Raw genomic sequence first — 25,855 nt, 5'->3', positions numbered from 1 at the left:
TGTCTATCATGCTTCGTCATCTGTTCAGTGTCATTCCATACCTTTATGCAATTTAAAAAGAAAACAAAAAGAAATGTCCTATAACACTATTAAATTAAAAAACAAAATAAAATCCAGGTATAGCTGAAAAATTGTGTGATTATACACAATTGTGTGTGTGTGTATGTGTGTGTGTGTGTGTGTGTGTGGTTTTAGTAGTAAAACAAATGGCTTGAATCACAATACTGCCACTTTAGTAGGTTTAGTAGGTTTTGGATCAGTTATCTTCGCTTTCTGTAGCTTTTTCTGCTTTTCCAAAATGCAGATATATAGTGTTTAAGTAATAAGATAATTTGAGGATTAAATGAGATAATAAATGTGCTGAGCATAAGGTCCAACATATACTACTGTCTAATCACTACAACATTCCCAACAATTTCCTCATGTACATGAGAGTAAAGCTTATACAAAAATTAACTCAAAATAGTTCAAAGACATAAATGAATGTAAGAGCTTAAACTATAAAGCTCTTAGAAAACAAACTTAGGGAAAAGGTTTCATAATGTTGGATTTAGTGATTATTTCTTGGATATTACATCAAAAGCACAAACAACAAAAGAAAAAATAGATAAATTGCACTTTATAAAAATTAAATAGTTTGGCACATCAACAGAATGAAAAGGCAACCTGTAGAATTGCAGGAAATATTTGCAAATCATAGATCTGATGATTTTGAAAACAGCATGATTTCAAAATGGACAAAGAACTTGAATTGACATTTAAACAAAGAAAATATGGAAAGAAAATAACCACTCCTGGTGAGGGTTAGAGCCCTTGTGATTGCTGATGGAAATGTAAAATTGTACAACTTCTGTCAAAAATGGCATAGTGGTTCCTCAAAAAGTAAACATAAAATTACCATAGGACATTATTGTACTAAGGGAAATAAGCCAGTCATAGAAAGACAAATATCATATGAACTCACTTACATGTAGAATCTAGTGAACAAAATAAACTAATAACCAAATTAGCTCAAGAGGCATGGATACATGGAACAGACTGACAGCTGTCAGAGTGTCAGAGAGGAGAAGCCAAGGGGGACTGGATGAAAGAAGGTGAATTATCCAAAGAACATATATGCATAGTACATGGACACAGATGTGTGGTGAAGAAGCAGGAATTGGGGTGGAGGTAGGCAAAGCTGGGGGACAGAGGGAATGGGAAAGGACATTTTAATAATTGTCAACAATAAAAATAAAGTTAAAAATAAGAATAATAAGCAATTAAAAATAAAAAAAGAATTACCATAGGATCCAACAATTCTACTTCTGGGTATATGATCCAAAAGAATTGAACCCTGGCCTGTGTTGCTCAGTGATTGAGTGTCAACCCATGAACCAGGCGGTCACATTTCAACTCCTAGTCAGGGCACATGCCCAGGTTTTGGGCTTGATTCCCTACAGGAGTCAGCTGATCAATGATTCTCTCTCATCCTTAATGTTTCTATATCTCTCTTGCCCTTCTTCTCTCTGAAATAAATAAAAATTTATTTAAAGAAAAAATAATTGGAAGCACACACTCAAATAGGTATTTGTACACCCATATACATAGCAGCATTGTTCACAATAGCCAAAATGTGGGAGCAACCCAAGAATCCTTCAACAGCTTCCTGGAGAAAGTATACTAGTAGTACATGCATACACTGGAGTATTATACAGCTTAACAAGGGAAGGAAATTCTGATACATGGATGAACTCTAAAGACATTAAGCTAAATAAAATAAACCAGACACAAAAATACAAATACCATATGATTCCACTGATATGAGGACATAGAATAGTCATATTTATAGAGACAGAATGTAAAGGTGGTTGCCAGGGCTTGGGTGTGGGAGCATGGGGAGTTATCATATGCTCTACATACACAGAGTTTCAGTTGGAAAAGAAAAAATGTTCTCGAGATGGAGGGTGGTGATGGTTGTACAACAATATCAAAGTACTTAATGCCACAGTGTTGTACATATAAAAATCATTAAAATGGTAAATTGTTAAAATAGTAAATTGTATTTTATATATATTTAACCACAATATAAAATATGAGTGCCTACTAACATAAGAATCATAGGCAGAAATACCTTCTTTCTTACTAAGAACAGCATATTCTAAATGACAACTCAAGACTCTTTTGCTATCACTGCAAAATAACCTGCACAAAATAATTGCAGTACATGTTAAAAACTCAAGTATGTATTGCTGCAAGTCAGCGATTTTCAACCAGTGTTGAATTTTTAAAACATGCAATACCTGACTATTTAGTCAAGGAAACTGACCTCTTTTTCCTTAAATTGTCAAATACAAAAGTGACAACAGTCAACACAACAACATGTTGTGTGAATGAATCAAAATTATAACTATTTTTTCGTGTGTTTCAGATTAGCAAAAAAAATATATGGCTTTTGGTGTGCCACAGAATTTTAGTGATTATTTATATATGCCAGGAGATGAAAAAGATTGAAAATCGTTGCTGTAGGTTAAGGATAGGTTTATGATCAGTTAGGAAATTCCCATTTCATTTACTGATTTCTCAGTCCCTAATTTTAGCTTTTCACTCTCAGGAGCTACACATTTTCCCCCTGGAGCAGTGGTCGGCAAACTCATTAGTCAACAGAGCCAAATATCAACGGTACAATGATTCAAATTTATTTTGAGAGCAGAAAACCGACTTCTGCATATGGGCCATGAAGTTTCAACCCACTGTATGTGTGTGCCCACACATGGTATTTTGTGGAAGAGCCACACTCAAGGGGTCAAAGAGCCGCATGTGGCTCTGGAGCTGCAGTTTGCCTACCACTGCCCTGGAGTATTTTTACCTTAAACTGCTCTTTCCAGTTAATGTAGATCATCTAGCAAACCTGGGAATTACCTAATTCTGAATCTTATTTTTAACACATATACATTTAAAATTAACCCTCAGTGACATTGTTAAGTAGGAGAGGTTTCACTCTAATCTTTTTTTTTTTTTCATTCTTCCCCCCTACTTCCACAAACCTAACTTAAAACACTTGAACCAGGTTATAGGGTTCATTTCCCCCCATCAATAATGATTTATCTTTCCCCCCATTTTGGAAAGCAGAACTTACTCTAGGTAAATTGTTTTCAATTGCTATAAATAGTTCCCATATTTGATATGGTTTGCATTTTGACCTGACATTTCAGTGCTTCAGACTATATGAAAAATTTAAGCCATCACAGAAATGTTAATAAACAAAATCATGAGGGTGCCCAGCCAGCATGGCTCAATGGTTGAGCATTGATCCATGAACCAAGAGGTCATGGTTCAATTCCTGGTCAGGGCACATGCTCAGATCGTGGGCTTGATCCCCAGTGTGGGCAATCCAAGAGGCAGCCATTTGATGATTCTCTGTCATCAATGATGTTTCTCTCTCTCCCTCTCTCTGAAATCAATAAAAATATACATTTAAAAATCATGAAGGGTAAATCTCTATATATAAAAGGCTAATATGCAAAGTGTTCCCTTGGGAGTTAGACTGGGAGACCTGAAATTCAATTGCTCTCTATGACATGTGCTGACCACGAGGGGACAGTGCAGATGAAGGAAGACCCTGGCTGGAAGCTGGCAGCCAGAGAAAGAAGGTCCCAGTTGACAGCTAGAAGGAAGGCCCTGGCCAGAATCCAGAAGACCCCCATTGGCTTTGATCACCGGCCAGGCCTAGGGACCCTACCTGTGCACTAATTTCATGCACTAGGCTTCTAATAGAAGATAAATATTTCTTTGTGCAACTCAAATTATAAAAAGGCTGCTGCTGTCTATTATGCCTAATGAGTTTCACCTTATATAAAACACTATTTATTTGTTGTTCCTTTATAAACAGTGTATTATAGAAAGACAGGACTAAAAAATTGACCTATATATGATCTCTTGATACATTTATTCACTACATTCTAATATAGCTAATTCTGAGTACTTGTTAATGATTGCTTGAGAGAAAACCACCACACACACACACACACACACTCACAAACACACACACACACACACACACACACACACACACTACACATTATTTTTAAATTAAAAAAAAAGTGTTGTTTTTTTTTTGTTGTTGTTGTTGTTGTTTTTTTTTTTTTTTTTTTTTTAGTGAACAACAATGGCATTTCTATGTGGCACCACAGGAGACTCATTTCTCAATTTGAATAGGGGATCTGCCAGGCTGAAAGGGGTTGGCCTTGACCTGCAGGCACAGCATAGAGTCTGCAAAGGCACTGAGGGCTTTAGCATCATATTGTACTCAATTTTTTAAAATTTACTTTCAGCTGTGCAGTGCTCTCTAATGCTTCTCCTGTGGCTATGCTGTTTTTAACTTTGGCATGTTTTATTAAAAAATGAACACAGCAGCAATTGAACTCCAGAGAAGAAAACACTCCAACTTAGTAGTCTTTAACCAAACAAGTGATTTTGTGTTGCTTTAGGATAGCAGAAGTATAAGTTGCATTTTAGTAAAACACTAAAGGAATAATATTCATTAAGGAAGAGTTATTTCATGCTTTCTGTATCATGATTCAACTCTTCAAAAAGAGACATTTCTATGCATGGGATCTCAGTAAATGAGCAGTTTAGTAGCATTCCTATATTGCAAAGAGAAATGTAGCTAATTTTCTTTTTTCACATTCTTTTACTTTCTCTTTTCCTTTTAAATATTTTTTTTTTTTAGTTTTCAACCACAGAGTGTATATTATTATATTAATTTCAACTGTATAACCCAGTGATTAGACATTTATATGACTAAGGAGTGATCACCCTGGTAAATCTAGTAGTCATTCAGCACCAAACAAAATAGAAACAGAGTCAGATACAGAGAACAGAGTGATGGATGCCAGATGGGAGGGGGGTTGAAGGATGGGTGATAAAGGTGAAGGAATTAAGAAGTGCAAATTGGTAGTTACAGAATATTCAAGGGGATGTAAAATACAACATAGGGAATCCCATATAATAGAACCCTAATATGCAAATTGACTGAATGGCAAAATGAATGGTTGCTATGATGCACAATGACCACCAGGGGGCAGACACTCAATGCAGTAGCTTCCCCCTGGTGGTCAGTGCGTTCCCACAGAGGGAGCACTACTCAGCCGGAAGCAAGGCTCACAGTTGAGGAGCACAGCAGCAGTGGCAGGAGCCTCTCCCTTCATAGCAGCACTAAGGACTCCTAAGCCAGCAAGCAGACATCTCCTGAGGAGGAGTCCTGGACTGTGAGAGGGCACAGGCCAGGCTAAGGGATGCCCCCCACCCTGCCCAGTGCATGAATATCATGAACCAGGCCTCAAGTAGTCAATCATATTTTAATTACCATATATGGTGTCAATTGAATACTAGAATTATTTGGGGAATCACTTTGTACATTATAAAAATGTCTAACAACTATGCTATACACCTGAAACTAATATAAAATAATATTAAGTGTCAATAGTAATTAAAATTAAATATAAAATAAATTTCTCTTGATTAAACTAAAAAAAAAACAAAAAAACAAAAAAAAAAACAAAACAAAAAAAAACCAATACAAACAGAAAAACTCCCACCAATACATCTTAGCTGGTTTGGCTCAGTGTACAGAGCATTGGCCCACAGACACAAAGAGTCCCAGGTTAGATTTCTGTCAAGGGTATGTACCTTGGTTTCATATTATATGATGCCAGTCAGAATGACTATTATCAAAGAATAAACAAATAACATGTTGGAGAGGTTGTGGAAAAAAAGTGAACACTTATGCACTGTTGGTGGGACTTCAAATTGGTGTAGACACTATGGAAAGTAATATAGAGATTCCTCAAAAAATTAAAAATAGAACTACCATATGACCCAGTATTTCCACTTCTGGATATTTATCCAAAGAAAACGAAAACATAAATTTTAAAAGATATATGCACGCTTATGTTCATTGCAGCATTATTTACAATATCAAAGATATAGAAGCAATATAGATGCCTATCAACAGATGAATGGATAAAGAGATAGTATATATACCTATAGCTATATATATCTATTTATATGTTTATGAGAGGCCCAGTGCACGAAATTCATGCACGGGGGTTGGGGGTGTCCCTCAGCCCCGCTTGCACCCTCTCCAATCTGGGACCCCTCGAGGGGTGTCTGACTGCCCATTTAGGCCCAATCCCATTAGAATCAGGCCTAAATGGGCAGTTGGACATCCCTCTCACAAAATATATTAATTTTAATATAACTACAAAGACCAGGACAATCTTTTGGTTATTTTCTGTGGCCATATTATGTAGAGAACCTAAAAATATTTGTTTTCATTTTTGAAATATATTGTTACCATAGAGAAGCATAGAGATTATTTAGATAGATGATAAATAATTATGTTTATTGTTGGCATTTAACATATAGTCAGAGAGATATTTGTTCAATGTAAATCATGGACTAATTGCAAACTTCACCAGTATAAATTCACCTGGTCAAAGAAAAAGCATGGTCCAGTGTTAGACACTATTTCTAAGAGAGATCATAAAGATGATTCTGGAATTAATCGCTTTCATATGAATGTTCATTATTTAGAAACTAGGGGCCCAGTGTATAAATATGTGCACCTTGAAAGGAACTGTGAGCCAAGAGGCTGAGGTAGGCACAGGGTTGGGTCTGCTGGACCAGCCCCTCCTGTGGTGGTCCACAGTCCTCTGTCTGCCAGAAGCCCCACTCCCACCGCTGCTGCTGCTCCCATGCACTGACAGCACCAGCTCCACTGGCACCCACTGACAGCATGGAGTAATTGGGGCCAGTGCCAGCAGCAGGTGGAAGCAGCAGCTGCTGCCCCAATTACCCCTCAAGAGTAGGGGGAGGTGAAGAAGCCCTGAGTGGTGATCAAGGCTGGCAGCTGCTGCTTGCATCCGCTAATGGTACTGAGTGATCAGGGGGGACATCAGCGTCGGGGAGCAAAGAATTTCCTGTAACCAGAGGCTCGCCCTGGTGACAGTGACTGGCACCCTGCCTTGGTCTGGCACCCACACTCACCTGCTCCACCATCCTGCAGCAGCCGACGCCTGCCATGTTTTGCGCACACCTCCTGGTGGTCAACACATGTCATAGAGATTGGTTGTTTGGTTGTTATGCCATTCGGTCTATTTGTATATTAGATTTTTATTATATAGGATGACATAATTTTTAGGTATTTATCCCAAATTTGGTGTGAGGGAGTTAATTAAAATTACATAGAAGATACAGACTTAAGTTTGGCAGATGTGGCACCAGAGAAAATAGCCTTAATTTATTGGAATTATTTGTAAGATAAATACAAAAATTGAAATTATTTGTAAGATAGCAAATGGTAGTTATAGTCCAATCAGTCTTTGAAGTAGTTAACTATTACACTGGATTTTATCTTATATTTTTTTTTTATTCATTGGATCTTACTGGCCAGATTTTAATGAGTATTTAATTAGATTTCACTGCTGGTGCCATCAATCTCTCCTTTTTTTTTGTGGGTCATCCTGCGTGTCAAAAGAGCATGATGTCATAGATAATTAAAGTGTAACATTCACCTGATCTTTACTTTTTGTTTAACGTTAATTGTATGACCTAGTCTATTAGAGAGTTAAGCTTGTAAGATCTGGCACGAGGGACTTTAAAAGTTAATTAAGCCGAAATCGGTTTGACTCAGTGATTAGAGTGTCGGCCTGCGAACTGAAGGGTCCCAGGTTCGATTCTAGTCAAGGGCATGTATCTTGGTTGCGGGAACATCCCCAGTAGGAGGTGTGCAGAAGGCAGCTGATCAATGTTTCTCTCTCATCATTTTTTCTAACTTTCTATCCCTCTCTTCCTCTCTGTAAAAAATCAATAAAATATATAAAAAAATAAAAGTTAATTAAAATTTGCAATATCTTCAGAAGAAAAAAAAGCTGCTGCCTCAGCTATAGAATTTGTTTAAAATACAAGTAATTGTCTAGGATATAGTAACATGGAAAACAAATCTGTTCAGTCATCATAACGTAGAGCTAGTGTTAGACCAGTTTATTTTGGATTGGGACAGTTTTCTGAATGTTGAGTTCCTATTTAGGAATTTAGGATTACTAGTTGTCATGAAAGTACTATTTAAAACTGAAACTGCATGTTTGTTGAGACTTTTTTGTATGAGTTTTCTAAACCAGTTTCTGTAAGGAGTATTGAATGCCAACCTGAGAAGACTGTCAATGATTTTAGTTTCATAGCTAATTAAGATCTCACATATCTCGATGAGTGAATAAGAAACTTCAAATGCAAGTGGGCCTCTAATGGACACTGTAGTTCTTGATTTTACCAAGTGTAAGGGCTACCTATTTTTAAAACACAGGGCGTCTATGAACCTAATAATTTTAGAAATGAGACAATATCTTCCATAGTTTAGGAACTGTTATAGTCCTGTAATTGAAGGTTTTCCTAATGATTGAGAATTCTGTTTGTTCCTTGTGGTAGTTATGAGTGATCTGTTAGCCTTGAAATATTGCTAACTGACACTTTGTGGAACTTGACTAAGATCACTTCCAATAGCAGGGTGCCCTGTCGTCATACCAGCTTGACTTATTTTTTGAGGCCAGTGACTGTGTATCTAGCTTTTGCCATTATTAACTTCCTGGAATGTGGATGCTACACAGGGTCTGATCAAGTGTCACCCCTGGTGCCCTAATAACCATTCAGTGATAATTAATCTGGAACATAGAAAGCACAGAAAACCAACATTCATATAATTAATGTCTTAACACAATCTACATTGAAGGTGAGATAGTGTAGTGATGAAGCTGGAGCTGATATGTCTAGTTGTGAATCCAAGTTCTGCAATTTCAGCATCACTGTGTAACTTGGACTCTGTGCATCAGTTCCATCACGTGTTAAGTGATGAAAATAAGGAGATATATATATATATATCATAATACTAGTGTGAGTTTTAAATGGGTTAATGTTTATAAAGCACTTATAATCATTCCTAGCACACAATAAGAGCCATATTAGTCTTAAATCTTAAATCAATAAGTCAGATGACCTAACTAAAGTCAATTTGTTAGAGTCATGACTAGAAAACTTCTTACCTTAGAAAGTCTACCCTTTAGTATTGCTAACGAGAGAGATACCTAGCTCTGGGTATTTACGGTTGATCATAAGATCATTAATTGTTGTGTTACAGGAACTAACATTCCACACTGGTAATCAGTCTGTAAGCAAAGATTATGTTAGTAGTGTAGGATATAACCCCACTTCTAACACAAAAATGTAGGGACAAGGGAATTGACATTTAAGGTTTATATATATATATATATATATATATATATATATATATATATATATATATATTACAGAGAGGAAGAGAGAGGGACAGTTAGAAACATCTATGAGAGAGACTCATCGATCAGCTACCTTCTGCACACCCCCTACTGGGGATGTGCCTGCAAACAAGTTACATGCCCTTGACAGGGATCGAACCTGGGACCTTTCAGTCCACAGGCCTACATTCTATCCACTGGGTTTTGGCAACATTTAAGGTTTTATTACATGGCATTAAAATATCACAGGCTAACCAAATGCATCAGAAGATTCACATGGGTAATATATCTAAACCTCATCAAAAAACATTTCCCAGAAAGTTAAAACAACATTCTTAAAAAAAAAAAAAATTCTGGAAAACTACAGTTTAGGAAGTTGAGCTTTGATAAAGAAAGGAGGGGAACTAGTGAGATGAATTGATTTGGGGAATCCTATATAATAAAAGGCTAATATTCAAATCAACCAAATGGTAGAATGACCAGTTGCTATGATGCACACTAACCACCAGGTGGCAAACACTCAATGCGGGAGCTTCCCTTGGTGGTCAGTGCACTCCCACGTTGGGTACATGTCTCAGCCAGAAGCCCATGGGGAACGAGCCTAAGCTGTTACTCAGACATCCTCAGAGGGCTCCTAGACTGTGAAAGGTTGCAGGCAGGGCTGAGGACACCCCCCACCCCCCTAATGCATGAATTTCATGCACCAGGCCTTTAGTTGGTTATAATTCTGAATATTTTCCTTTCATTTCATAAAACTATCCTGATAGGACAAGATACCAAAACCTGTATGTTTCAGGAAGAAATTCTCATCAAGCTTCTCCCCATAGGTGGACTTTTATATGTTTTGGATGTTTTTGCTGGTATTTTGTAGAGAAGTGATTTTCAACTGATGTGCTACAAGATTTTTTAAAACATACAATACCTAACTGTTTAGTTCGGGGCACTGATCTCTTTTCCTTTAGATTATTAAATTAAAAAAATGACAACAGCCAATGCAATAGTGGTCTTGTGTGAATACCTTATATATATCAGGGTTGCATTTTGTCCATCACATAATAAGGTTGTGACTAATTGGTTAATTCTTGGTACCAGAAATACTTATATACAAGTATAGGCACCTGATTTTTTACAAAAAGTCACTTTAAAACAAAAGGGTAGGTATTTACATTTTTTGGTAAATAAATCAAAATTATACCTATTTTTGTCATATCAGTAACATGCATATTTTTTGGCATGCTGCAGAATTTTAGTTATTACTTTATGTATGCCATGAGATAAAAAAGGTTGAAAATCGCTGTTGTAGAGGATTTTTGTGTTCATATCCATAAAATATACTAATCTTCCTTTTTTATTTTTTGTAGATAGATAGATAGATAGATAGATAGATAGATAGATAGATAGATAGATATAGATATATAATTTTAGAGAGGAGGGAGAGGGAGAGATAAAAACATCAATGATGAGCAAGAATCATTGATCAGCTGCCTACTACACACACCACACTGGGGATTGAGCCCACAACCTGGGCACATGCCCTGATGGGAAATCAAATCGTGACCTCTTGGTTCATAGGTTCACACTCAACCACTGAGCCATGCTGGCTGGGCTCTTGTGATATCTTTTGCCTGGTTTGAATATCAGGGTAACCCTGGCCTCATAAAGTGAGTTGGAAAGTTCTCCCCTTTTCAATTTTTTTTTAAATGACAAATTACTGTTAATTCTCCTAAACATTTGGTAGAATTCAGCAAACCATTTGGGACTGGAATTTCATTTACCCCCTAAAATCCAACTGTTTTATTTTTTAGAAAGGAAGGGAGGAAAGAGAGAGAGAAAGTAAAGGAGAATAGATTATACTGGAGCAGAGAGAGAGAGAGAGAGAGAGAGAGAGAGAGAGAGAGAGAGAGAGAGAGAGAGAGAGAGAGAGAGAGAGAGAGGAACCAGCAAAAAAAAAAAAAAAAAAAAAAAACCCAGAAAAACAAGACAGCCCCATGATTCCTGCAAGGTGCTGGGCAGGCCTCTCTATCCTGGCTCATCTGCAGTTCATTGGAACAAATTGCTGGGTGTAGGAGGCACTAACGAAGTGAAGTGAAGTTGTCTAGAACCAGTGGTCTAGGCATATAGTGCAGGGTGAGGTCTGTGGCACACCACACAGCCTCAGGATTGCAAAGTCAACAGGAGGTTGTGTCCCATCACTGCTCAGGGGAAGTGTGGATACCAGTTCCTGATGTCCAACAGCCAGCCCTTCAGGACCCATCATTTTCCTTAGGGGCAATTAGCATAGAGGGTATTGAAGGTGGCCATCCTGGGCACTGGCCCACAGTTGTAAGGAAGCCTGGGGGAGGACCTGGATGGTGGCACTTGGCCAGTGCTCTTGGGGATGGCTAAAGTAACCCACCCTCAATTCTGTGTACAGGCCAATAGCTTGCAGATTTTGCTGTGAGCAACATGGAGGCTGTGCTGGCCCAGTGCTCCACCCTTGATTTGGTGCTCAGCTGGGCCAACTGAGTGCCATTCATGCACACAGCCATGGGCAGGCCACAGCTCTGTCTGTTCTGACTGGTCTCTGCTTCTGAGTCTGGGCATCTTGTCTGGGTCTGGGCACCATGAAGTCCTGATGTAGATTATGCTGTGCTCAATGTTGGAGAGGTCCTCCTCTATGTTGCCACAGCTGTAGAAATCCTCCAGGAGGGCACCACAGTCATGCTGCACCACCGGTCCTTGCAGTCCTGCTTGGTGGGATGGGCACCAGCTCCTCAGCCCACAGCTAGAACGATTATGGAAAATGGCTTGGCAGGTTCATATTACAACATCCCTTTCAGCAGGTACAATAGTGGGGCCGCAGTCACCTAAGATCATGTAACACCCTTTCCTGATGTTCTCAAATAACTTGTAGGTGTTGTCCCCCTCAAAGGGGTACAGGGCTATCATGATGTTGTAGAATATGACCCCAGCTGACCAGAAAAGATTTTCACCTTCAACTTAGAGAAGGTGTCCTGGGGGTTTGCTATCTGAGGCAGCTAAAACGCTCCAAAGCCCAGATTTGTGGACTGGACTTTTCTTTGTGGATACTTTATTAACTAATTCAGTCTCTTCACTTGTTATAAGTCTATTCATAGTATCTAGAGTCAATTTTATCATTTGCATGTTTTAAGAATTTGCCCACTTGATCTAGGTTATCTAATTTAATATACAATTGTTCATAATTGTCCTTCATACCGTTTTTATACCTATAATTTGACAAATGATGTCCTCTTTTAATTTCTAGTTCTAGTAATTTGACTTTCCTTTAAAATATTTTTATTGATTTCAGAGAGGGAAGGAGAGGGAGAGATAGAAACATCAACTATGAGAGAGGATCATTGTTCAGCATACCCCCTACTGGGGATCAAACCCTCAACCTGGGCATATACCCTAACTGGAATGGAGCCATGACCTTCTGGTTCATAATTCAATGCTCAACCACTTAGCCATGATGGCTAGGTTTGACTCTTTTCTTTCCTTGGTTCATGCTAATTAACTGTTAGTCAATTTTGTTGCTCTTTCAAAGAACCAACTTTTGGTATCAATGATTCTCTTTCCTATTTTCTATATCACTGATCTAATATTCATTATTTCCTTCCTTCTCCTGGCTTTGAATTTAGTTTTTTCTCCTTATTCCAGTGTCATTAGATGGAAGACTAAGTTATTGATTTAAAATGTTATCTTGTTTTTTAATAGCATTTTAAACCATAAATCTCTCTCTAAATAGTGCTTTAGATGCATTCCATATATTTTAGTATGTTGTGTGTTCATTTTTGTTCACCTAAAAGTACTTTTTGGTTTCCCTTCAGATGGGTCTTCTTTGACACACAGGAATTTTATGAGTGTTTTGTTTAATTTCCACATATTTGGAGTTTCCCAACTTTTTCCTACTATACTAATTTTGAATTTCATTCCATTGTAGTGGGAGAACATACTTTGTATTATTTGTATCCTTTTTAATTTATTGAGATTTGCTTTATGGCCTAGCATTTGGTGGATCCTGGAGCATAGTCCATGTACATTTGAGAAAAATATTATAGTATATTCTATTGTTTGGGGTGAAATGTTCTATAATGATTTAGGTCAAGTTATTTTACAGTGTTGCTCAAGTATTTTATTTCTTGTTGATATTTTCGCACTAGCTCTATAAATAATTGATTATGTATTATTAAAGTCAATATTAATGTTAAATTATCTATTTTCCTCTTCATTTCTGTCCATTATTGCTTTATTTCAGTGCCCTATTATTAGGTTCATATGTGTTATTTTTGTTTTTTTTAATATATTTTATTCATTTTACACAGAGAGAAATTGAGAGGGATAGGGTTAGAAACGTCAATGAGAGAGAAACATCGACTAGTTGCCTCTTGCACACCCCCCACTGGGGATGTGCCCGCAACCAAGGTACATGCCCTTGGCCGGAATCGAACCCGGGACCTTTCAGTCTGCAGGCCGATGCTCAATCCACTGAGCCAAACTGGTCTCGGCTAGGTTCATATGTTTACAGTTGTTATGTCTTCCTAATTAATTGATCCTTTTATCACTAAATTTTTTCCATTTTTTCTCCAATACCAATTTTCTCCTTTTAGTCTATTGTGTCTGATATTTATATAGACAATGTAACTTTCTTGTGGTACCTATTGTCTAACTTTCTTGTGGTAGCTGTTTACATGATACATCATTTCCCATCCTTTTATTTTCAATCTATTTATGTCCTTAAACTATGTCTCCTGAGGATAGCATAGTTTGATTATTTTTTAGTTAATCGCTGCCTCTGAAATGGATTGATAATCCATTCACATTTAGTGATTATTAATATTGTTGGATTTATATCTGCCATTTGACATATATATTTTTTTTATAAAACATGCCATATTTAGGCTTATTTTTTTCTAAACTGATACAAATTTGGGGAGCAAATACAGTAATAAACTACTATTAGGATTATAAGTTTTACAAAAATTTTGCAAAGTTAATTGGCACTACGTATCAAGTGCCAGTTGGTTAGAGCATCATCCCAAAACACCAAGTATGTGGGGTTTGATATCTTGTCACATACAAGAACCAACCAATGAATGTATAAATAAGTGGAACAAGAAATGGATGATTCTCTCTCTCTCTCTCTCTCTCTCTCTCTCTCTCTCTCTCTCTCTCTCTCTCCCCCTCATCCATATATAAAAAATGTGTGGTGAAGGCCTTGGGGGTGTGGGGGTGAGTGTAGGGGGTCAATGTGGAAAAAAATGAACATCTGTAATACTTTCAACAATAAAGATACATTTAAATAAAAATTTTTAAAATGTTCATACTATTTGATATCATAATTCAATTTCTAAGAATATAGCTGAAAAAAGTAGTCAAATATACAGTCAAATGATTCACAAGGGAATTATTTCTAATAGTAAAACACTGGGAGCAAAATGCATTTTTATTAATAGGGTACATAAATAAATTATAGTAATTTATAAGATAAAATATCATTCAGTCCAAAGACAAATGTATGTGAAGGTATTTTAATACAATAAAATGCTTATAATACTGATTAAGATAAAAGAAAATACAACTGTATTATAAGTATCCTATCTAATAAAAGAATAATATGTAAATTGACAGTCACTCCAACATACAAGATGGCCATCACCATGTGGTCAATGATGGCTGCCCCCATGTGGACACAAGATGGCCACCACAAGATGGCCAGCAGGGGAGGGCAGTTGTGGTTGACCAGGCCTGCAGGGAGGACAGTTGGGGGGGGGGTTCAGGCCTGCAGGGGAGGGCAGTTGGGGGGACCAGGCCTGAATGGGAGGGCAGTTGGGGGTAACCAAGCCTGCAGGTGAGGATAGTTGGTGATGACCAGGCAGCAGAGGAGGACAGTTAGGGGAGACCAGGCTGGTAAGGGAGGGCAGTAAGGGGTGACAGGGTCAGCAGGGTAGGGCAGTTGGGGGCCACCAGGCCTGAAGGGGAGGACAGTTAGGGGTGACTAGGCCAGCAGGGAAGGCAGTTCTGGACAATCGGGCTGGCAGGGGAGCAGTTCGGCATCAATAAGGCTGGCAGGGGAGTGTTTAGGGGGTAATCAGGCTGACAGGAAGAAGCAGTTAGGGGCAATCAGGCAGGCAGGTGAGTGGTTGGGAGCCAGTAGTCCTGGATTGTGAGAGGGATGTCTGACTGCTGTGTAGGCCTGATCTCACCAGGATCAGGCCTACACAGGCAGTCAAACATCTCTCAAGGGATCCTAGATTGGAGAGGGTTCAGGCTGGACTGAGGGACACCCCCCCACCCCAAAGCACAAATTTCGTGCACTGGGAATCTAGTCTTATATAATAAAAGCCTAATATGCTAAGCATGTGGTCATTTTTTCAAACAATCAAAGTGTAATATGCTAATGATATGCTAAGGCATGCAGTGACTACCAGGAGACTGATTCTCCAACCCGTAGGTTAGCTTGCTGCTGGTGCCTGGTTGATCAGGACTGAGTAAGACAGGTCAGATATGCCCTGGAACCATTGCTCCATGGCTGGCCAACCTCTCACATCCCTCCCTGTCCCAGTCATGCACCAGTGGGGTCCCTTGGCCTGGCCTGCACCCTCTTGCAATCCAGGACACCTCGGGATGCTGGAGAGCCAGTTTCAGCCTGATCCCACAGGCCAGGCCTAGGGACCTCACTTGTGTATGAATTCAGGCACTAGGCCTCTAGTGTAATATAAAGAAGAGAGAAAATACACCATCAGAATTTTAACATCTTTAGATCATTTTTATTCTTTTTTATATGTTTCCTTTTCTATGATTAGCATGTCATAATTAATCATTAAATATTTTGAGATATTAAAAATGTATAATTACAGAGCTTATTTTTATGAAGTTCTAATTTCAAATACTATATTAATACCATGACTTATAGATTGTTAGTACTTTCATCCCATAAACACCAAGATAACTATAATATGTGAGGTAGTATGCTAGGAAGTGAAGAAAATAAAAAAATAAATAAAAAGATAATTCTTTTTTTTTTTTTAAAGATAATTCTTAAGTGGTTTAAAATTTATTAGAAGGCACCATGGCCAGCAAGCTCAATGGTTAGAACATCAGCCCATGCACTGAAAGTTTGTGCGTTTGATTCCCTAGCACATGTGAGGTAACCAGTCAAAGTGTCTCTCTCACAGTAATCTCTCTCTCTCTCTCTCTCTCTCTCTCTCTCTCTCTCTCTCTCTCTCTCTCTCTATTCCTTCCTCCCTCTTCCTCTCACCCTCTCAAAAAAAAATCACTGGAATAATTTCCTCAGGTGAGAATTAACAGCAACAACAAAATTTTATTAGAAAGTACAGTCATTTAAGATAATTTCAATGGGAGACACATATCTTTAGATCAGTGTCTTATAGAATTTGGGGGCAGAGATAACATCTGGGCTCTGCCATGTAAAACTGATCCTAATATTAGCTTGTACAAAATTATTTCAGCCACCTATCCTTAGGCCAAGACAGGTCACTCTGAGAAGCACAGAAAATTTGGATATTAGTCACAGCCCTGTCAAGTATAAATGTTCTTCCCTTAAGTAAGCAATTGGAGCTATAAAAAAGATGGGAAGTTATAAAAAAAAAAAAAGCAGTATTGTAATATATATTGCACAAAAAATTTTGTATAATGGTATATACTTAGCTGTTTTTACAGATGGGGTTGAGAAGTAGAAGGTGTTAGACAATTACTTTCAACAATCATAATTTGAATGTTAAGATAATTGTGATAAGAGTATTTATCCTTTTATTTGAAAAGTGATCTGAAATGGTCTAAGTTCTTAGATGGTAAATTGGCTCTTTCAATAAACAGATGCAAAAAAGAAAAAAAACACACAAAAAAACCCTTATGCCAGCATTTTCTATCTTTTATATAAGTTCAGCATTTATTCATTCAGTAAAAAATTGATTATTGTCTCCTATATCCTAGGTATTAATCCAGACACTAAGAGACATACCAGTGGAGAAGAAAGATTATATCTGCAAACTGATAATACAAACTATTGAAACTTGGTCACTCATTTTTCTTCTCTTTTGTTTTTTAAAAATGAGACAATCCATTTAAGTCAAGTAAATGAATCTCTGACACTTAAAGGAAACAACGGTGTTTTCTAGAGATTTTTTTTTCTTCAGAAGATGTAGACTGGGGCAAAGTAGCACATGCAGGCATGTATGTCTCCATGTGTATTATGTATATTTATATGCATGTGGGATTAACAATTCCTAGATGATACACTTTTTTCCTGTTCTAATCTTATAAATAAGGATATAAGAAATTGAACTGAAAAGGCAAGAAAGTCTGCCTAATAATCTAGGGAATACCATTACAAATATAGTTTTCATTCTTAAGGCTCATATCAGGACAATCTGTTAAAATTATCTCCAGGAATAAAAACGTGCCTGGATGGTGTAGCTCAGTGGTTGAACATCAACCCATGAGCCAAGAGGTCACTGGTTTGATTTCCAGTCAGGGCACATCCCTGGGTTGCAGGCCCAATACCCAGTATAGATTGTGCAGGAGGCAGCCGATTGATGTTTCTAAATATCTATCTCTCTCCCTTCCTCTCTCAAAAAAAATCAATAAAAAATTATTTTTAAAAAAGAAATAACCAAGCTACCCCATTAGGTTATAGGGAAATATATAGATGATAGATAGATAGATAGACAGATAGATAATATCTGTCTATTTAAAGATAGGCTTTTACTAAATGCCCTTTGTAAAAATGGTACATATTTCCTATCCTCTTATTTTTATCTGTTTGAATAAGAAAAACTATGCATGTTTTGAAGTGCTTATTGATTTCTTGATACCTTTTATTAAAAATATTCAGGGTCAAGCCGGGACCGGTTTGCTCAGTGGATAGAGCGTCGGCCTGCAGACTGAAAGGTCCCGGGTTCGGTTCCGGCCAAGGGCATGTACCTTGGTTGCCGGCACATCCCGAGTAGGGGGTGTACAAGAGGCAGCTGATCAATGATTCTCTCTCATCGATGTTTCTAACTCTCTATCCCTCTCTCTTTCTCTCTGTGAAAAATCAATACAATATATTAAAAAAATATTCAGGGTCAAAATAGGAAAAAAAGTTACATATATGGGCCTATAATCTTAACAGTAAGTCATTTGAACTATGTAACCATCAGTAAAAGAAATAAAAAGCTAAATAGCCCTAATCGGTTTGGCTCAGTGGATTGAGTGTCAGCCTGTGGACTGAAGGATCACAGGTTCGATTCTGGTCAAGGACATGTACCTTAGTTGTGGGCACATCCCCAATAGGAGATGTGCAGGAGGCAGCTGGTCGATGTTTCTCTCTCATCGATGTTTCTAACTCTCTATTTCTCTCCTCTCCTCTCTGTAAAAAAATCAATAAAATATATTTTTTAAAAAGCTAGATAATCATTCTCTGAGGAGGTATATCTACATGTTGCAATCATCAGTTGAAAATTTAAACATAAACAAAGCTTTCAAACACATCATTTATTATTAAAACTTTCACATTAAATCCAGTTCAAATGCTCCATGTATGTGTATAGTCTAGGAAATATTTATTTTTCCAATTTAACAGATATTAACTTATTTACCATGTTAAACATTATTAAAGAAGGAAATTTAGGTGAAATAAACTTTACTTACCACTTGATGAAGTAGAGAGTCTCCGTTTGGAGAACTGCAGAATGGGACACAAGGCAGGAAGCTTTTATGAAGGATAAAGAACAAGGAAGAGAAAATAGAAAAGATCTCATTGGCTGGGGCCACAGAGTCAACCTTGTTTAGAATGAGAAGATCAGCATTGCTTTGGCATTTGGGGATTGGCCGACTGGATATACTACATTTCTGATCAAGCAGAGCATTTACAGGGACATGACAGTTATCTAAGTTTTAGTTTGCTGATATGGCACCCCAGGCATGAGTGGCTCCATCTTGGATCTAGAAATTTATTTCAACATTTGTATGGATTGACTAGTTTATCTTCAACCAGAACCATTTTCAGGATCTGAGATTTAGATCTCTGGGTCAATCCCAGAAAACACCAACCGAAGTGAGAGAAAATAAATCTGTGGGCATGAACAAGCAGAAATACCCTGAAGTAAAAGTGAAAAGGGAAAATGAACACACCAGTGAGGTATTTCGGTGTCACTGGATGATAGAGTAGGGGAACTGCTCCATGCTGGTGCCCTGATGATACTGCATGCATGTACATAGCCATGTAAACAAGGTTGTCCCGAGGCTTGGCAGGGCATTATGTATCCTGCCAGAACATGGAGATATAAGCAATCTTGTAAGGAGCTGCTACAAGGTCATCTCACACTCATTATCCTATCTTGAGACAGGCTGCCATGACAATTTCTCATCTGTCTCCCTCATTCCAGTGAGGAAAGAGGCTTTGTGATTCACCCTCTCCACTCTGGGTACAGGTTCAAGCTTGAAAGGCTCTTAGTTGCAATACAGAAACATTTTATCAGCAACTAAGTGCTGTACCACTGTGTTGCCAATCATTCGGACACTTGTTCTAATGCCACACTTTGGAACAAAGGATAGGTAGATAATACCATGCTGATCTGGCTTTTGCTCTCCGTGTAACTGACAAAATACACTTGGGTTTATTGTTTCTTACTGGCTGAATCTGTCAATCTGCTGAACAGTATATTAGCATAGAGTAGGGAAAGGGGGTTTCAAAGTGGCCAGCCTGGAAAAGCAAACAAAAGCCAAATCAAGAAAAGCTGTTTAGAGTAACAGGGAAAAAGTAGAATAAAGTTGGAGGCATCACACTACTTGATATCAAACTATTCTACAAGGACATAGTGATCAAAACAGCATGATACTGGCAAAAAACAAATATCTGGTTCAATGGAACAGAATAGAGAGCCCAGAAATAAACCCACATCTATATGTTCAATTAATGTTTGACAGGGAGGCAAGAACATACATTGGGGTAAAAACAGTTTATTCAATAAATGGTACTGGAAAATTGGAAAAATAAATTTAAAAAAAGTTAAACTAGACCACTTTCTTATAGTTTATATAAGACTAAACATTAAATGGATTAAGGACTTAAATATAAGGCTCACAACCATAAAACTACTGAAAGAAAACATAGCCTAGAAAATTTCTGATATTTATCTTAGCAATATTTTTTTTTTCATGATATATCTCCTCAGGCAAGGGAAATAAGAAAAACGAACAAATGGAACTTCATCAAACTGAAAAGATTTTGCCCAGCAAAGGAAACCATCAACATAGAAAAAAGGCAATCTACTTTGGAATGAAGGAAGATGTTTGCCAATGATACATCTAATAAGAGGTTAATATCCAAAATTTATAAATAATTCATACTACTCAACATGAAAACACCAACAAACAATCCAATTAAAAATGGAAACACAATCTGATACCCAGTTCTCCAAAAAGGACATATAGATGGCCAATGTCACTAATCACCAGGGAGATACAAATTAGAATCACAATGAGATACCACCTCATACCTGTCAGAATGGCCAACATCAATAAATCCACAAATAAACATTAGCAAGGATATGGAGAAAAAGGAAACTTCATACACTGAGGGTGAGGATTCAGATTGGTGCAGTCACTATGAATAACAGCATGGAAGGTCCTCAAAAAATTAAAAATAGAACTTCCTATGACCCAGCAATTCATTTTCTGGGTATATATACAAAGAAACCCAAAATACTAATTCAAAACAATGTATGCACCCTATTCCACACAATTACATGTACAGTAAGTTCATTGCAACGCTATTTATAATAGCCAAGATACAGAAGCAACTCAAGAGCCCATCAATAAATGAGTGGATAAAAAAAGTGGTGGTACATATACACAATGAAATATTACTTGGCCATAAAAATGAAAGCTGACCATTTGCAACAGCATGAATGGACTAGAGCAGTGGTGCTCAACCATTCTAATACCACGACCCTTTAATACAGTACCTCATGTTGTGGTGACCCCAAGCATAAAATTATTTTCGTTGCTATTTCATAACTGTAATTTTGCTACTGTTATGAATCAATGTAAATATCTGTGTTTTCCAATGATCTTAGGTGACCCACAGGTTGAGAACCGCTGTTGTAGAGCCTCAGGCCATCGGAAAACACAGATATTTACATTACTATTCATAATAGTAGCAAAATTACAGTTATTAAGTAGCAACAAAAATAATTTTATGGTTGGGGGTCACCACAACATGAGGAACTGTATTAAAGGGTTGCAGCATTAGAAAGGTTGAGAACCACTGCACTAGAGGGTATTATGCTCAGTAAAATAAGTCAGTCAGAGAAAAACAAATACCTTATGATTTCACTCATATGCAGAATCTAAAGAACAAAATAAAAGAACAAACAAAATTAAAACAGACTGATGGTTGCCAGAGGGAATGGGGGATTGAGTGAAAGATGTGAAGGGATTGAGAAGTACAGATTGGTAGTTACAAAATAGTCATGGGAATGTAAAGCACAGCATAGGAAATACAGTTAATAATATTGTAATGACTATGTATGGTGCTAGGTGGGTACTGGAAATATCACTATGATATAAAGTATGATTATCTAACCATTATACTGTACAACTAAAACTAATACAAAATAATATTGAATATAAACAGTAATTGAAAATAATTTTAAAAGCTATTTTTTGCATTGCATTTAGTTTTAAAGATCTTTGAAAAAACATCTTTAAGGTCCAAATCACAAAAGAAACACAATAGTTAAAAAATGTTCATATAATCTATACAATATGTTAAATTAAAATGTCTTTCTAACTAGCACTCATTTACAAAACATTGTATTGAGTGAAACAATGTATTTTTTTAAGCTAAGCAAATCACAAAATTTAAGTGAAACTACACATGCATCATGTATATAATGTCTAAAGTGATTTTCTGGAACAATTTTAATGTTTTTATACTAAAAACAAAAACAAAACAAAAAAACACACAACAAGGCTGCATGCCATGAAAATAAATTCATCCTATGCTCAATATAAATCCACTTAGGCATACCTTCAAATAATTGCTGACCATGAATGATATCTAACTTTAGTAAGAATCTAGTCATCTATCCTATATAATAAAGACAGAATATGCAAATTTACCATCACTCCACCACAAAGATAACAGCACCCACAGCAGAGGCGGGGCTTTCCATAACATTAGAGATTTGTACCCACAATGGAGGCCGAGTTCCTGTAATGAGCCTTAATAAGTAATCAGCAGGGACCTGAGGCTGTGCCCCATTCTCACCCCCGTGGGGCTTGACAAGGAACCTGAGGCCATGCCCCCACCAAGGTGCCAGGCAGGGGAACCTGAGGGAACTGTCCCCCACCCAGCGGGGCTTTATGGGCAACCTCAAGAGGTGCGCCCTGCCCTGGTGCTGGGCCAGGGGACCTCAGGCCATGCCCCCCACCCAGCAGGGTTTGATGGGGGACCTCAGGCCACGCCCCCTGCCCAGAGGGGCTTGGCAGGAGACCTGAAGCTGTGTCCCCCTCCTGGTGGTTCTTGACGGAGGACCTGAGGCTGCACCCCCTTCCTGGCATCAGACAGGGGAACTTAAGGCTGTGCCCCCTACCCAGCGGGGTTTGACGGTGACCTCAAGGCATATTCCTCCACCCAGCAGGGCTTGACAGGGTATTTCAGGCCATGCCCCCCTGGCACTCAGGCCAGAGGACCTGAGGCTGTGCCCCTGACCCGGGGGCTTCACAAGGGTGGGAACACCTTGGTCTGGATCTAGCCCAATGGGGGTGGGTAGGCTGGGCCTCACGTAATTTTGAGGCGCACATGGGTGGTCGGGGACTTGATTCTGGGTCCCATGGTGCTCCAGACTCTGACAGAAGGAAGATTTTCATATACATTTCACTAATTTTCTTTCATCTCTGACACTTCTATTATAGAGAAAGGGTAAATAGCAATATTAAAATATTTCCTCTAATTAATTCCCTTTTAATGTGCCTGAATTTCGTGCACTAGGATACATATAAAAGGCTAAGTGACCATCCAACTGGTAGCTATAACTACCAGGTAGCAGATGTTCAGACGGGTAGCTATGATGCACACTGACCACCAGGGGGCAGACCCTCAAAGCAGGAGCTGCCAAGCTACAGTTACTTGGCAGTGGTGGTTCTCAGGTGATGCACTCTGGAACCAGAGAGGGGGAGCTTGATTCCAGAGTGCATTGCCTGAGAACCACCCTCTCACAATCTGGGACCCTTCGGGAAATGTCAGAGAGCTGGTTTCAGCCCAATCTCCACAGGCCAGGTGGAGGGACACCACCTGCCAGAGGGACCCTGCTTACTCTGCAGATGCCCTTTGAGCCTTAGTGCTGCCCCAGATGCGGCCAGCCTAGGAGGAATTATGGGAGGTTGGCTCCAGGGTGTGTCTGGCCCGCCTTGCCCAGTCCCACTCCTAATTAATTTTCTTTCAATATGCATAAATCCATGCACTGGGGCACTAATTATATATATTAAATATTAGTCTATACTAATAAAAGAGCAATATGTTAATTAGACCAGATAGACTGGACATCTTCAGGACAAAGCCATGGTGGTGGGGGCTGAGGCAGAAGCAGATAAGGGTAATCAGGCTTGCAGACAGAAGTGATTAGGGGCGATCAAGCTGGCAGGGGAGAGAAGTTAGGGGTGATCAGTCTGGCATGGAAGAGCAGTTAGTGATGATCAAGCAGGCAGACAGAGGGGTTAGGGGCATTCAGGCAGGTAGGCAGGTGAGTGGTTAGGAGCCAGTGGTCCCAGATTGTGAGAGGGATGTCTGACTGAGAGATCGGGCCTAAACCAGCAGTTGGACATCTCCCAAGGGGTCCAGATTGGAGAGGGTACAGGCACTGGGCCTCTAGTGACAGATAGTATCTGATATACATATTAGCCATTACATATTCATAAACTAAGCAAAATACTTTTTTCTTTTTAAGGAATATGAAAAAGGAATTGAAGAAACTTGATTTTTTTTTTCCTATGGGGAGGGGAAGATATTTATTGACATTTCAGGAGTTTTGAGAAATAGTGTCCTAGATTCTAGAAGACTATCAGTCCATTGTTCTATTATGCCTTCAAAACTACAGATATATCAAAATGCACTTACCCTCAAATATGAGATATTACAGGTAAAGAAAGATATAACATAAATTTACTTGCTTGGGGGCATTTTTTATTCTTTTTAAATGTCTGGGGGAAACTTTTAATTCTTTAAAAAAACAATAAAAACGCATCTTATCTAAAAATAAATAAATAAATAATAAAGAATAAAATATTTTGAAGGACACTGAAAACCTTCCTTCAGGAGTCAGATACTAATGCATGGATGGGATAGAGAAGATGGTCTCCACAATGAAAATGGGTGAACTGCATGAAGCATAGTGTCATTCCAAAGGTCATTTATGACCCGGCTTCCCTTGAATTTAGTACTATCAAATTCAGCTGTAGGACACAAGAGAGCCACTTTTATGCTCATCAATAAATGGCAAGTAGCCCTAGAACAGATTATTAAGGCACTGGGCACTTCACTTACTGATGGGTAAAGTTAAAAAAGCAGAGTAGCTTTAGCCTCCATGAAAAGCATAATTGCTATTAGTAAACAAGCATCCCAGAAAACCATCTACAACTTTCTTTTAAACAAATTCTCAACAGAGGAAACATAAAACATTCCAAGTGAATAGAGTATTACTGTTGAGACTTAATCCTATACCAATGCAGAATGCTCTCTGCGTGCACCACAACCTCAATTTCACTGATGCTTTTTTTATTTTTGAAAACGTTTTTATTGATTTTTTTTTTGAAGGAGAGGAGAGGAAGGGAGAGAAGGAGGGAGCAAGGGAGGAAGAGGGAGAAAGAGAGAGAAAAACATGGATCCACTGTCTCTGTTGTAGGGATTGAATCCACAACCTGGCATGTGCCCTGGACAGGAATCAAACCAGCCACCCCTTGGTGCATGGGATAACACTCAATTAACTAAGCTACTCCAGCAAGGCATCTACTGGTGCTTTTTAAAAAGCTGACCTTTTAAATACTTTTACCTGGAGCTTAAATTTTTTTTGTAGTGAATCTGTTGCAAATAGAAATTCAATCATCAATTATATTTTGGTCTTACATCATCTCAAATCAGCAAACAATTTACCTTTTCTTGGCCTGATTTACAAATCTTTAGCTTTTATACAGCACCTCTTGGTCCCCAAGTCACTGCATATAACACAATATAGAAGCAATCTGAGAAAGGACATATAGAAATAGTATTGAAAATGATACCTGAGCCCTGGTCAATGTGGCTCAGTTGGTTGAGCATCATCCTGTGCACCAAAACTCCTGGTGAGGGCACATGCCTAGGTTGCAGGCTCATTCCCTCATAGGGGTCATGCAGGAGGCTGCCCATGGATGTCTTGGTCTCACATCAATGTTTCTCTCTCTCTCTTCCTTTCCCTTTCTCAAAGGAAGGAAGGAAGGAAAGAAGGAAGGAAGGGAGGGAGGGAGGGAGGGAGGGAGGGAGGAAATGATACTTGAATTCCAAG

The 25,855-nt window shown here is 38.3% G+C and overlaps 1 long non-coding RNA gene across 1 annotated transcript; it reads right to left on the bottom strand.

The window, feature by feature from the left end:
* Positions 1-4,333: 4,333 nt before the first annotated feature.
* Positions 4,334-21,366, bottom strand: LOC118719821. Its single transcript, XR_004988284.2, has 3 exons — positions 21,230-21,366; positions 12,681-12,683; positions 4,334-4,345 (listed from the first exon to the last, which is right to left on the bottom strand). It is a non-coding gene; the product is annotated as an uncharacterized LOC118719821 (long non-coding RNA).
* Positions 21,367-25,855: the final 4,489 nt, after the last annotated feature.

This window comes from Pipistrellus kuhlii, unplaced genomic scaffold, assembly GCF_014108245.1.
Source record: "Pipistrellus kuhlii isolate mPipKuh1 unplaced genomic scaffold, mPipKuh1.p scaffold_m20_p_16, whole genome shotgun sequence".
NCBI lineage: Eukaryota > Metazoa > Chordata > Mammalia > Chiroptera > Vespertilionidae > Pipistrellus > Pipistrellus kuhlii.
Note: the sequence above shows the minus strand (reverse complement) of the source record. Positions and strands in the feature narration are given on the sequence as shown.